The sequence below is a fragment of the Acanthochromis polyacanthus genome, chromosome 6 (assembly GCF_021347895.1).
Source record: "Acanthochromis polyacanthus isolate Apoly-LR-REF ecotype Palm Island chromosome 6, KAUST_Apoly_ChrSc, whole genome shotgun sequence".
Lineage (NCBI taxonomy): Eukaryota > Metazoa > Chordata > Actinopteri > Pomacentridae > Acanthochromis > Acanthochromis polyacanthus.
Window position 1 is genome coordinate 37,996,973 of NC_067118.1, and position 15,477 is coordinate 38,012,449.

Sequence of the window (15,477 nt, forward strand, 5' to 3'; positions counted from 1 at the left end):
ATTGGATTATCAGCTTTGTGGATGGAAAAAAAAAAACAAAAAAAAAATAAAATTAGACTTCCTTGTTAAAGTTCTTGTCAAAGAGTGACAGTTCATAGAAATTACATATTCATTGGAAATTTCGAATAGACAAAGAAATTGTCAAGCATACAATTGGACTGCGCTCATCTCACTTTTCTTATTGTGTTTCCATCTGCCTGTTCATTAAAGCATTGTTTCCAGAATGCACATTAAGAATCTTGTTTTTTCATGACTTGATATTCTGCTCCACACATCACCAAAAACACAACATTTGTTGGAATGAATCTTTGATTTTTTTTATTTTTACATCTTGATGTCTTTGACAAAATACATTTCTCTTATGCTTCTGAGACTTGGGAGCGCTACAAAACACTGAATTCTATGAGAAAGCACACATTCAGGACAGGAAAGAGGAACACAGCAACTCCTTTCATCAAATGCTGGCTAGACATGGTAGCTGGAAGCAGGAAAAAGAGACCTCAACAGTCCAGTTTCGGGCGCACAGTGTTCAGCATCGTTGGCGTGGTCGCATGTATCCAGTTTGATGTTGTGCTTTGGCCAGGAATCGTTCATAGGATGGGACCTGATCTTCAGCCACCCACTGGGTTTGGGGCAATACGGTGCTGTCAGCGCAAAGAGGCGTGGGAATCAGTCACTATTACTTGTTGGCATATCAATATGCCAAATGAGGAGGATGAATGCTCTTACTCAATATCGAGTGTCAGCCTTTAGTTAAAAAAAAACATGCAGCAAGAGGCTGGAAGGTGAGGCGGCCCTCCTTTCCTCATGCCCAATCCACACAGGCAGAGTCTGGTGACGCTTGGCAAAGAAACGACCTAAGAAGACCCAAAGTCAAACAGTCAGCAGCTCATACAATTCATACTATGAACTAAGGAGGCATAATTACTTTATTCATACACTTTTTTAAAAGAAATCATCTAATTTTATTCTACTAGACCTTCCAGTTTTGTTCCAGAGCTTCAGAGGAAGAGAACTGGACTTTTCACTTTTGGTTCTCAAGGGTCTTTCAAGAAACTGTTGATAAATCTCAGATAAACTGCCAGGTTTGGGGCAGAGAACCTTTCTGGTTAGAGATCTCAAGACTGCATTCCAAGTACCTGATAAGTGGTGTTGTAAACTTCTAGTTTAGAGATGGCTGTTCCAGTTTAACATGGATGGCTTTCCCTCACTCTGCTTTTAATCCTACAAAGCCTGACCCATCAAAAAACTAAAAAGTTACAAAAAACAAAACTGACAAACATGACCAAAAATGACAACAGAAGTAGTCTAAAAACACAAGCGATACAAAACATTAAATAAAGCAAATTTACAAAAGACAAAAAAAAAACGACAAAACAATGAACAATCTGGTATTTTACGCGACGAAACTTGTCATGGTCTAGAAATTATTTTAAATTTACTGTAATTTTTACACTTTGCAAAGGTGTCCCACGGGCCAGATTGGACTCTATGGAGGGCTGCTTTTGGCCCATGGGAAGCATGTTTGACACGCCTGGATTAAACAATGCTGATGAGAAAAAAGAAAATGTCCCTCCTGTGAATGACCTCATTGATTCATTATTTTTGATGTTATGATGTAAAGGTAGGATTTTACTGTGTGAATTTGAAATACTTATTTAAACTGTTTGGTAGATTTGTACAAAAGTGTATAAAAATTCAGAAGTTCATCATAAGTTGTGAGTATAAAATTCTAATCTGCAAAGAGTAAAAAAAAAAAAGCACAATATGTAGGACAGTTTTTTTCCAAGAAGCACAAGTGGCAACAAGTGCATCAAAATTATAGAGAGAACTTCCACTACATTCAAATTTAAGTTTTTAGGTCCACATACCTGTCTATAGCACTCCTTGAATTTCTCAGTCAGCCACATAATAGACTTGGCACCCATCTTTGTGCCAAAGTTCCTGTCGAAGGGTGATGGAGCGCCACCCTGCAACCAATACAAGACAGATAATTATAATGTAGAAAAAAGTGGAGAAAAATCAGTCACTGTTCCTCCCAACATGAACACACCTGCTGCATGTGTCCGAGGACGTTCATACGACAGTCGAAGACGCCTTTGCCCTCCTCTGAGTACAGCCTGAAGATGAAGTCTGTGGTGTAGTTGGCGTTGCAGTTCTCATTCCTTTTGAAGATTTAAAGTTTACAGATTATTCTAGAACTCACTTTTTTGTGATGATTAAGGCTTTGCTAAATCAATAGTGGGTAAATTTGAGGCAACATGTGGGGGTAGCCAGGTCACTTTTTAAAACCAGATTGCTGGTATCTGAACACCATTTCAATTCATGCTGCTGCACTTCTGTCACCTGCACAAAACCTACCTGAGAATCAAACCTCTATTCATTGGTGTATTCATCTTCTCCATAAGAAGCTCCACGTCCATCTGAGGGCAGAGTTCACATCACTACTCAATCTGCAGAAAACTGAACAATCCTGCCACACCAGACTCACTTTTTCCTTTACAAGATTTATGCAAAAATGTTGTCTTCATAGTTTGTGCTACATGATTCCTAGCATGACTGAAATGTAGCGTTAACCCTTCTGTTGTCCTCATTTATGGTGCCCATAAATGAGGAATTTATTTTTTTTTAGACTGTCAAAAAAAAAAAAAAAAAAAAATTCAGCAAATTTTTTTTTAAATTTCTAAAAAACCTTCATGAATTCCAATAATTCCCTTGAAAGTTTTATTTAAAAAAATCTCCCAAATTACAAGAAAATTCTTGTAAATATTTTCGAAAAGTGAGTGAACATCCTCCCAAAAAAAAAAAAAAAAAAAAATCCTTCAAATATCTAAAGTGATTACATATATATCACATCAGTAAAACCTCAGATTTCTTGAACATTCACAAAAAAAAAGATTTAATTCTGCTGGATTTTGGCTGATTTTTGTGAGTGTTCTTAAACATTTCTTCCCCCCCACCAAAAAAAAAAAAAAAAAAAAAAATTAAAACATTTCCCAATAAACACGCTCCGCTTAAACATCCCCCACCTTATATATAGTACCCTCTAAGTGCAAGAAATAATATATACTGGACGATACACCTACAAAATGATACATCTTCACTACAATTTAAAAAAAAAAAAAAAAAGTCAGGTCAAGGTCATACACCCCAAAAGGCACATTGATACTATATAGAGATGGCCTGGGTGCAATATGAATGAAATCCCTCAAGTAGTTTCTGAGATATGCTCCGGAAACGAAATGCGGACGGACGGACATGCCCACGCCAATACCACCCTCCGTGCCTACGGCCAGCGGGGGATAAATGTTTGGATATCAGAAGCTCAACTATAAAGACTAAATCTTTTTTCCACAATTTCAGACTAATATGGATCAATTTTGACCTGCAGGACGACACGAGGGTAAAGAAGGTGATTGCAAGCGTGCAGGATTCACTGATATTGCAATCTAAAACGGATTGTCTTTTTTCATGTTCAGCTCACCTCCAGGTCTTTAATGTTGAATTTTTCCTCAAGATGTAGGCGCCATCTGCTCCAGCAGGCCAGAGCGCCCATAGGGCCAAGTAGCCGCAGTATCCGCCCATAGTCTCAATGATGAAGACACGACTTTTGGTCCCTGCTGCAGACTGCTTGACTCTGTCGCAGGTCTGCAGACACACACACAAAAAAAAAAAAAAAAAAAAAAAATTGTTTAGTTGTGCGTTTTAAATAAATACACGAGTGCATTTGCTGTAAAGCCACTGACTGAGGCGATGGCGTTGAGGGCAGTGTCTGTGCCGAGGCTGAAGTCAGTGCCGGGGACATTGTTGGAGACGGTGGCAGGGATGACCACCATAGGAATGCACATCTCCATATACATCTCTCTGGCCTGAACCAGCTCCAGAGCTCCAGTATAGGCCTGCAGCAGCAAGGAAGTTAAGATTGATCCACTTGTGAGCTTCAAATAGAAACTTCAAGCTTATGCATTTCTGACAGAGAGCCTGAGAGAACAATAGTGTTTACATAACTTACTTGAAATCCACCAATGATCACCAGAGCATGGATGTTGTGTTTTGTGATGCTCAGGCGGATTTTCTCCAACATTTTGACTGGACCGGCTCTTTTGGAAACAGAAGAATAAAGTGATATTCTTTTCAGTCTTTAGACTGAAAGGTCTTTGAAATAGAGTTACACCACTGAAAAATAGAACAGGTTTAGTATGATTTACCTCTTGGTTCCCAAAATGGAGCCTCCCTTTCCAGTCCAGCCGCTCACTGAAGTCCAAGTGATAGGCTTGATCTGCAGAAAGACAAACGAAGCAACTGAAAAACTAAATACTAATCATATCCATTGAAAGAGACATATGTACATGCATACAAAAAAAAAAAAAAAACAAGACAAACATATACACTCACATTAAAATGTTGAAACCCAAGCACTCTGTTCTAATTATATTTGGCCATCTGGCCCCATTCATTTACTTTTTTGTTCAAACTTCAGCAAATATACCTTTTTCATTTTGTGATCAAGCATTTTGTATTGGAAAAAGAAAAAAAAAAGCATGTTTGTTTTATTTTGCATTATTGCGGCATGTTGTCACATTTTGTTCAGAAAATATCACTTGTTGACCTTTGCATCATCAATTTGTTTGGCAATGAGTGCTCAAAGATGGAACTTCTCAAGGTGGTTTCATATTTCAACTTACTCAGACTATTTGATCAACTTGTCCAAAATTGCAGATTCTGAATTAATATGAGCAATGACTGAAATTTTAAGGCTTTGTTTTAAATAGTCCTTGAGATATTGTTGTTTAAACATGGCCTCAAATAGTAATATGTATAAAACATGCTGTGATTGAGTCAATACACATTTAAAGGCACACTGTTTAAAAAACACAATACATCAAGCTAAAATTTCACAGATATCTTTACAAATATCAATACTCTATGCTATATAGTCCATTAATTAAGAGACAAATAACTCATACAAAAACTCAACTGTATATAGATTGATTGAGCATTTATTTCAAACCAGCTTCTGACACCACCAAAATCAGACAATTTACATAAGTGATTTGAAGAGGGGATGGATGAAGCAAGGCTTATAAGTTCCAACACCCCCCCATACAGTACCTTGTAGTTACAAGTAACTCTACAAGTAACCTTGTAGAGTTACTTTTAAAATCTATTATAGATTAAATGTTCAGAAGAGATATTAAGAAACCTGATCAGAGTGCAAATGGTCCTGTATGTTTAATTTGTAAAGTTGTTTTTCTGGCTTTGTCTTGTTTGCACTGCCTTTGTGTCTCGTCTGTTGATGTCTTTCTAGCTAAAGTGGGATTATGTCTGAGCTGATTGTGGTTCCATTTGTCATTTTGACATGGCAAAAACATTGTAGATTTATGAAGAGGATATTAGTGTGCCTATCCCGCAGACTTTAAGCGGATTTCAAAGTTAGCTATTCTGTCTAGTGTTTTGACAAACAAGGAGCTAAAACGTCAGAAAATCTTTAGTCACTGCTAAAGACCAGCTTCATTCAACCAAAATTAATCCTTAATGTGTTGTAGATTTATTTTCTTTTAAAGCTTTATTGTATTATATTGTTATGGCACCTTGGCTCAGCTCTTATGGTTTCATAAATTAAACATGTAAAATATGAGTTCTATAAATAAATTTGACTTCCTTTGCGTTGGTCTATGCGCTTATGAGAAGGAATTTCTATTCTTTTTTCAGCTGCCAACATAAATATCTTACATTTGTGTCCTTGGTTCAAACCTTTACAGATCGATATCTGAAATAATGCAGGAAATATTTGGTTACCTCTCCGTTAGCCAGACCGTCAATGCTGTTGTGAACAGCCAGCATGTTGTGACCCTGGGCGATTCCCATCCTGACCGCTGCACGAACAGCAGCGTTCATTCCAGCACAGGGAGCTCCGACGTTCATAATGGCCACGTTCATGTTGGTCTGCTCGTAAAAAAAAAAAGGTGGTGAGCTGAGGGGTGAGCTATACAAACAGCAGCAAGAGTCTGACTTGGGGAATTAACAATGCTCACCTTAACATCTGGGGGGTTGAAGTGAGCCAGCTGCTTGTACATCTTCCAGTTGTTCTCAAAATTCCTGCACATCAGAAGTCAAGCTAAGTGAGCAACATTAGTAGTAAAAATAAAACATTTCAAAGGTGCAATTAGTCACCAAGGACGTTTTCTGTGTTTTGTATTATGGTATAATTTATTGGTCGTCACTGGAACTGTAGTATTTCAGTGTTTAACCAGAACAAATTAAATCATTAAATTTTAAAACTATTTTTTGATTTGTATGTGTATAAAGGCTGCATTATAGGAGTTGAAGTAAAAAAAAAAAAAAAAAAAAAACGACAACTGCTAATTCCTAACTTTCTTTTCACCATCTTATATAATGAATAATTTAGTGAATTTAACAAAAATTTAATCTCAAAAGGTTTTATTTTCATGTGCTTTCTGTATTCACTTCTACAGTTTCTATTGTGTTCTAAATTTAATAATGTCAATTTCAATCTACAGAACACCAGCTCACATCAGTCTTTTGTTATTAGGGTTCCAACTAGAGATGTCACATAGGCTTTTTGGCCGATAACCAATATTGTCCAACTCTCAATTTCCGATATCAGTCGATACCGATCTATTTAACAAATTTTAGCGGTACTTGAATTCGTGCTGAACTGAACAGGGATCATATGAGTTGCCTTGGTTATGGGAGACTGAGTTTGCCAATGTCTGAAACAAACCACTGAAAACCAGGGGATGGATCTTTATGGGCTGGAATATTTATATTCTGTAATTGATTGTGCAAAATAAGAAAGCTAGTTCAACTTAAGTTATGGGGGGGGGTATTGTCTTTACCATCTGACAACAGTTCACTCTTCCTCCCTCTATGGGTAAACACCAGTGAAATTCAGGTATCATTTTATCTATTTTCATGATAGGCAAAAAATAAATAAAAATTAAATATTTATTGATATTACATTTTTATGCCAATACTGGGCCCAAAAATCGATGGGCTATCCCAAGTCCCAACAAAAGGTTGATATGTTGTGTTTATTCCAGCTTTTAAGTGGCTCAAATGAAAAATATTAGGATTAAAGATGATAAAAGTTTGTAGTAGTTTTAGGAGCACACTGCAGGCTCCATTGTGCTATACAGTAATGTTGCAAAAATAAAATTTGATGAATCACAATGTTTTTTTTAATTAGTGTCCTTACGCTGAACAAATACGTACATTCCTCTGAGCTTAATGGCATCTTTAAATCTACCCTCAGCCATGGCAGCAGCCACATCTTTGGTCTGTAAAGAGAAATACATGAACAACTCCCTCTGTGCTTACGGAAATCATTTAACCCTCCTGTTTTCATTTACAGGCACCAAAATATACTGCTTCCTTGTCTGAAAAAGGACAAAAATTCAGAAAAAAAAAAAAATCTGAAAAAAGTTAGAAAATTCCAAAAGTTTCCCTTAAGTTATATTAAAAAAAAAAAAAAAAAAAAACTCAAATTTGGCAAGAAAATTCTTGTAAATATATTCCAACAATGAGAAAAATCTTCCAAAAAAGAAATCCTAAAAATATCTAGTGATTACATATGCCAGTAAGCTTTCTAATATTTTCTTTAGGAACACTGACAAAAAAAAAGGCCATTTTTTGTGAGTGTTCTTAAACATTTTTTCCACTTAAAAAAAAATCCCAGAAGCTAAAAATGTGGATGTCACAAGTTTCACTGTGAAAATATAAGTGTATTTTCCACATTTTCAAAATTTAAAAACAGGTCAATTTGACATGCAGGATGACAGGAGGGTTAAAACAGCACAGCAGCACATTAATAAAGTATCTGGTGAAAACACACTGACGTACCACTTGGACACACTCCATGAGCGGCAGTCTGACTGCCTGGTTCCCCGACAGTGTGACCACACAGGCAGGTGTTTCTGGAGTCGCCTCCAGCAGCGCTAACACCGCCTCCACACCCATCCTGCTGCCCTGGATCATAAAAATGCAAACCGGTCAGATCAACAGGTGCATATAGAGCTGCAGGATGTCCTTTAAAGTTATTCTGAGTTCTATCATCAGGGGCCTTCAGCTTGATTGATCAGTTTTGAATGAAACTATTATACACTTTGGATATTTAAAGTTGTATCTGGTAAATTTTACATTGATACATCTTCGCACATTTTTAGCAGACTGAATTTCTCAGGACCTATTAAGTATAAAAAAAAAAAACCCTGAAATTTTCAGTGTTATTTCTCATGCAATTGATTTGGAATTTGCAAGTTAGAGGAGCAGATCAAATAGTCTCTGATTACAGTTGAGTAGAACTATTAAAAGAAAGAAAAGCAAGAAAAATCCCATCTTTGATTACAGATGCTAAAACACTGCGAATGCGAGCAAAAAAATTATTTTTTTTTTTAAAAATCAGCTTGTGGCATTATACATCTATTTCTTTCCCCTCAGTCTCAAATTTCAGAAATACCTTAATATCTATACTTTATGTTCTAAAAGAAATTGAGGTTTTCCATCAATAATGTCATAATGGATATGTTTTGTCCATTTTGTTATTTATAGGAGTGATCTGACTTTAGGGGATAAACTCTTTCATGGTTTAAGAATTGCCTACAAGTCTTAAATTTTTTATGTAAATGCAAAAAAAAAAAAAAACAAAACAACAAGTGCATGGAGGCAAGAGAAAGGTACAGTTTCCCAAAAGTTCGTTCGGCTCAAAAAAGACTGAATATGCAATGGAATCAATTTATTCAAACACCAGACAAATCAGAGATGGTTCAGCAGAATCAGTTCTTAAAATGTGACAAATTTCAGAGAGATTCTCACCAGGATTCTGTCAAAGGCGGACGGTGTTCCTCCTCTCTGTACGTGTCCAAGAACGGTGATACGAGTATCAAAGCCGAGTTTGTCAGTCACCAGCTGGAGACAAAGAAATCCCATGGTTTGTTTGGCAAATCGTCTGTGCACCTCAGTTAGATACACATTTTATAGGCTTTATTAGACAGTTTGTATCAGGAAGCAGAGAGAAGATCTGCAGCAGAGGGCCGTGAGCTGGAGTCGAACCCAGGCCACCATGTCACCCCCAATTGTGGGTTGAGCTACCTGGGTGCCCTCATAGTTCTATTTCACCATGCTGACTCCTGTGAGAAGAGCTCACCTTCTTAATCTGGTCAGATGTAATCAGTTCACCGTTCCTGGATTTGGCGCCTTCAGGAATGATGATCACGTTCAGACGAGAACCTTGGGTCCTTTGCTAAAGGACATAAAATAAAAAAACCAAAGTATTCTGATGTGCGCAAATGAAGCGCAGGCAGGAATCTGCATCTACAGAAAGACAAACTCACCTCCGCCAGCCTCATGCACAGGTGGGCTTCCCAGTCATCAGCTGGTGGCATCTCTGGAATGAAAACCCAGTGGGCTCCGCAGGCCAAAGCGGTGTATAGAGCCAGATACCTGCAGACACAAATGCAAGATAAACCTGCAGAATCTGCACAGAATTCAGGAACAGGTAGACGTGTGTTCACAGGAGGATGGCATATGTTTAGTCACTTAACATGACATGAGGTTCTTAAGAGTTTTCTAGAAATAAAGTGATGATCAGTGTTATATCTGTATATAATACTGTATGAGCAAAGACTGAAAACAAAGTGCTAAAAAGTACTACATGATTCTAATTCTTTTTTTTTTTTTAACACAACTGACACATTAAAAGGAAACATACTGACCCACAGTGTCTGCCCATCACTTCCAGTATAAATGTCCTCTGGTGGCTGTTGAAACAAAGAATTTTGTATAAATCGACAGGAAATCATATTTTTATGCCGTTTTCAATTAAATTTACACTCGAAAAGTATCAGTCCAATCACAGAATGATTTGGAGTCTATGTACAGAGGACTAGGAAACTGCAAAACCATGAAGCAAATTGGGTATTTTAGTGTCAGTAGACATCACAAATGCTGCATTGTATTACTTTTTCTTCAGTAATGTGGCATGTTGCTTCATATTTTAACATTTTTCTCCTATTGCTGCTGTAGAGTGGTGTAATTTAAATACTTTTGGATCAGTAAAATAAAATTTTATATCTAAAAACAAGCAGTTTAAGTAGCTATGGTCAGGTGGAACTTCTTAAATTTTTTTTACTAGAGAGTTGAATTCCTGTTAAAACATTACTTCCTAAAATAGCAGGAATTGAACTGGTCTGTGCAAATGACACCTGATGGAGGGAGAAAATGTAAGTGTAGAAACTGATCCCTCTGCATGGGGCAGGAAGGGTTTTTTGGTGGTTTCTCACCTCTGTGCGGTTGTGGAGATGGCGTCGACCACCTCGATGATGCGGTGCAGAGCGGAGTCAGTGCCGATGGTCATATCGGTGCCGCAGAAGTCGTTGTCGATGGACCCAACCATCCCCACGATGTTCAGGTGGGACGATTTCCTGGCTTGTTTGTCTGAGATCTTACCTGCAGGGAAAAAATAAACACAAGTCAAACATTTTATCTGCAATGTTGAGAGATAGACTTCCTGGCCAACAAAAAAGTCGACCCCTGAATTGAAACAATCATGTTGACGACAATTCCTTTCCACTTTTCTGTCATAAGTCACATGTAGTACAGTTTTGGCCTTCATTGTATTCCTCTAGTCCTTGATGTCAGTGTCATTCTCTGGCATCCTTTTGCTTTCTTCCCTTCCATTTTATTTTGCCTGTTATTGCAAGAGTCTCTATTCCTCCTCATCACATGTCCTTGGAATTTAATCTCTCAATTTGAGGGTTGCCAGCATTGTTCTTTTCAAACCAGCGAATCCCCTGGATTTTGGTTGATTTGTCAATGCTCTTAAAGAAACATTTTAAACATGTCCATTTTTCCATCCAAAAATGTTGAAAATGAGGACATCAGAAGGTTCACTGTGAAAATACTTTCCCGCTCACATTTTCAAACGGGTCAATTCTGATCTGCAGGACGACACGACGGTTAAATTTATTTTGAATTTCTAGTAAAATTCAACTCAAAACAAGATAATTTCAAGATTGTTTGACTTAAAATATTTAAGATGCACTGTCCTAAAACAAATCCCTCTGTCTTGCTGAAATGTCTCGTTAAGTGAATTTATCTTCAATCAAGTGGGATGAGACATTTTGACTAAAAATGCAACCAAATAGACTTGGTAAGATTTTGAGTTTTTGTAGTGTGGTCCATGATTTGTGACTTGAATCACACTTCTTTACCGGCTTTGACCAGGTCGGCCAGCAGTCCGCTCCACTCGGTCCTGAACTCGTTGGCTCCAGTCAGACTGCCGTCGCCTCCGATCACACACAGGTTGGTGATGCCGAGGTTCACCAGGTTAGAGGCTGCCTTCATTCGGCCCTCTCTGTCCCTGAAGTCGTCACAGCGGGCACTGCCGATTACAGTGCCTCCCTGATGCAAGAAGAAGATTATATTCATATTTATCACCAACTCAGATCTAGTGAGGTTGCATCATGCTGTGGGTAAACAGTGCCGGCCCTTTAAAGACGAGATCTTTGAAATCTCCCTTGACTCATGCTCTGTCAGTCCTGCACGAGTCTTCGAGTCTCAAGATTTTTCCACTGCCAGGCCGCTTTACTTAGACGGCATATAAAGAAATGTGAATCACAAGCTTTACAGAATCATTTCATGTCTAAGGCAGAGTCAGCCTTTTAGTGACGTCGCTCAACTGGAATTAGAATCATGAGGTGGCATTTCTCCAACAATTCAAAGTTGTAGTTTACATCCATCTCCCTGAGCTACTGCGTTGAATGCTGGCAAGAAAAGTTGTTGTGATGCTTTGCACAGAACGTGATGAGGTCACAGTGAAATTGACCTTTTAGATCTAAAAGGCCACTATTTAAACATGGATTTTTAAAATTAGATTCTGTGCTTGTCCATCTGCTCTGCATGAACACTGCCTGCAGTTCAGCCAAAAAGTCAGCAGTTTGTCACATGACAGGCGAGTCATTCATTTTATTTAATACAAACTGACTGGAGCCCAATAATCATTTCTGTTGTCAATCTAAATGCCCCCCCTGCAACCTTATTTTTGTTTGATGTATTTTTGTTGTTTGAGCAAAAGGTTAGCTGGTAATTGGCAGTTTTATGCGTCGTTTCTGAATTGAAAATTAAATAAAAATTTTGATTACAAAAAAAAAAATTTAAGCTTAGATCCATTTTTTGACTCTTGTTTTGATTGTTGTGAAATGTGAACATCTGGTGATTTTTCTTCTATTTTTACAAGTTCTGGCTCATAAATTGTCATTTTGTTTTTAAAAAAAAAGGATATCCTTTTAAACCTGCCAGGTGTTTGTGGTTGAGCTGGTCAAAGGGAAGAAGTCTCAAAATGATGCTCTGGTTTTCATATTTTAGACCAAAATTGAAAGCTGTTAAATGATTATTCCTAGATTTAAAAAAAAAAAAAAAAAAAAAAACGCAACGGGCAAATCAAAACTGTAAACCCTGTAAATATAAACTACAGTGGTGGATAAAAGCTTTCAGACACCCCATACATTTGTCAAATATTGCATTAAGAATCACTCGTAGGTCTTCAGGTGCAGTTTCTTTCAAGCATAATACTAAAATCCTAACAAAAAGCCATTAAAAATTTGAAATGGATCGTTCAATGAAAAAAAGTTTTGAGTATTGGGTCATCTTGTTAGTATTCAGTTTTGTAAATTTTTTCTTGTAAACAGACAAAAATATAAAATGCATTTGGTTGTGTCTGTAATGCAGCCACACATTTTGAAACACAAAAATTTCATAATATTTGAGATTGTGTACAATTTTAAGGGTGTCTGAAGACTTTTCCACCATTATACTTTCTTACTAAGACAATAAAATATTTCTCTGTAAAACAAGTGAATGCACCTTTTAATATCAAACAGACATTTTTTTTTAAACTCTTAACAGTTTTTCCTGACAGAACACAAAAACTTTGTGTGAACCTGTGTTTATTCGTCACTCACCAGCTGGACCATCATGGAAACACTGTCCCATGTAGCGGCACAGATGTGGTCTCCTCCTTCCACCAGGCCCTGGTAGCCCTGCAGTAGCACATAAACACGGTGCTTTAATGAGTCTCTGTCTTGGATTTATTTGCAATATTATCATGGATCATTGTACAGCAACCTGCAGAGTAGATACCTCATGAACAAAGTAGACTTTGGCTCCGGTGTAGAGACCAACTCTGACTGTGGCTCTGACAGCAGCGTTCATACCTGAGACACAAACAGCATGATCTGGTTTGATTTACGCAAAAGTGTCAGATTCTCCTCATCAGATGTCAACCGAAGACCTTTCAGCTCTATCTTAACCTTTCGGTGACTTGGCCTGCAACAGATGAGTAGGGCTGGGCCCAGCATAGATATATACAAACGCGTTTGTATACATCTATGGGCATAGATATATACATGCCTATGGGCCCCAGTAGTGGTTACTGGCTTCCGGATATCCGGGCCCTATTAAAGACGAATATCCGAATATTCGTTCCGCCCCATAACGTCCGACAGGGGGCGGGGCTTGTGGCGGAGACGGCCCGAATATTCGGATCCATTACTCTGTCTCCCGGGTCAAAATTTTGCCTTCAGTTAAACTGAAGAACTCCCAAACAGTGGAGGTCTTCGGCATCTTGTCTTGTGTTTATACAAGGAAGTGAAGCGTGACGTCAGAGTCGGCAGCCACCCGGCCATTCGGGTGGTAACAAACAGGAATGGATGAGCCGAACACGGCGGGATGAGCCGAAGGGAAGAGACGAGCTCCGAATATTTTCGTCTGGGGGGGGGGGGGGCGCTCTCCTCCATACCACAAAACGGTCAGCGCTCCAAAAATTAGTCAAAGATGTAAAAGAAGAGAACACACAAGGAGAGGCAAGGCTCCACACAAAGGGTTCAGAGATCAAGATCATTCTGGAAAAACGAGACATCAGGTGGTTAATGGATGGAAAGTTTTAGATTTAACAAGGCAGGGCAATGATTGATTGAACTAACAGGTTGAATTTTAACAAGAATCAGAAACAGGTTTATTGCCAAGTAAGTTTTCACATAAACGGAAACAGACTTGGCATTTTAGTGCAAAAATGTAGATCAAAAAATGCAATCAAATCAGAAAAATAATAGAAATACATCTGGTGTGCAGGAATGTGCAACTATATTTTGATTTTTTTATACGAATATGAAGCTTTGGCACCTCAAACAGACTGTAAAGCAGTGAATCTCTGATGTCGTCCTTCTTTGAGCTAAACATCCGACATCCTCTGACAGCTGGTCTTCAACCGTGACATTGACAGCTGGGATGAATGCTGCTTGCCCTTTCTGTTCTCTGGCTGCAGTTCTTAAGATGTCTCGCCGTCAGAACATTAACGTAACACTTTCTTGGCCTCCGTGAGACACATTTCTACAGCTGGTTGGGATCCAGCATTCAGCAGGGAATACGCTGCATCTTCATTCATGTCAACAGCTCAAAACAAAGTCGTGGTTCCTGCTTACCTTGGGCGTCTCCTCCTGACGTCAGCACGGCGATGGACCGGCCGATCCCCATCTTGGTGGGGTCCACGGTGTATTGGGCTTTCTGCGACATGTTTCCAGACGAACCAGGCAGATGGGTGGCCTCGACGAAGAGGAGGCACGAGTTTATGGCTTTATAGACCACAGTTCACGATCCTGCCCCCTCCCACACTCACAGAGCCTAAACTAAACGTAATCAGGACCAATTACCACCTGAGTTGTGATCCGTTCCACCTGTTTCTCATCTCCCAATCAGTCCATGTGTCTTAGTGTGTTTTCATCTTGTTTTACCCTCGTTTTAGTCCGTAGTTTATCTGCTGGTTCCTCTGGCGGTTTACTTAAATGTGTTCCCTGTTTTATTTTTATTTGTCTATTTTCACCTTTTCTGTCAAGCTTTTGTGACATTTGAAAACTTCTTTGAAAAGGATCCTTTTTGCTTGAGAAAACTTGCTTTATGTGTCTGCATTTGTGTCTTCTTCTTGCTTCAATAAATAAACACCAGTACAGTTATTATCTAAACTTGTGTGTTTCCTCGGGATGCCTTTGTTTCATGTTCATGATCCAACACAGTTTTGTATGAAATAAGCAGGAAAATATAGGAAATCAGGAGCAGTTCAAACACTTGTTATGGCTCTGTATAAAAAAAGCAACAAAGTAAGTGGTGCCGGTATAGCTCAAAGGTTAAGCGGGTGAACCATGGACAGGGCCTGGTCTCCAATGCAGCGGTCTGGGTTCGATTCCCGTTTGCGGCCCCTTTGCTGCATGTCTTCTCCCCCGTTTCCCGTCACTCTCTTACATAGCCTGTCAAATAAAGCTGAAAAAGGCCCAAAAAGCAATGAAATAAGACTTTGAAATGAAGGTACTGGGAGAAATGTCACAATTCAAAGATTATCAACTAAATGCTGTTTTAATGTGTCCAAGCTTGAATGCTTTTCATTTCATTTTTCAATGCTTCATACAG

General features: G+C 38.5%; 1 pseudogene; it reads right to left on the reverse strand.

The window, feature by feature from the left end:
• Positions 1 to 742: 742 nt before the first annotated feature.
• On the reverse strand, positions 743 to 14,589 carry LOC110957504 (ATP-dependent 6-phosphofructokinase, muscle type-like; annotated as a pseudogene).
• Positions 14,590 to 15,477: the final 888 nt, after the last annotated feature.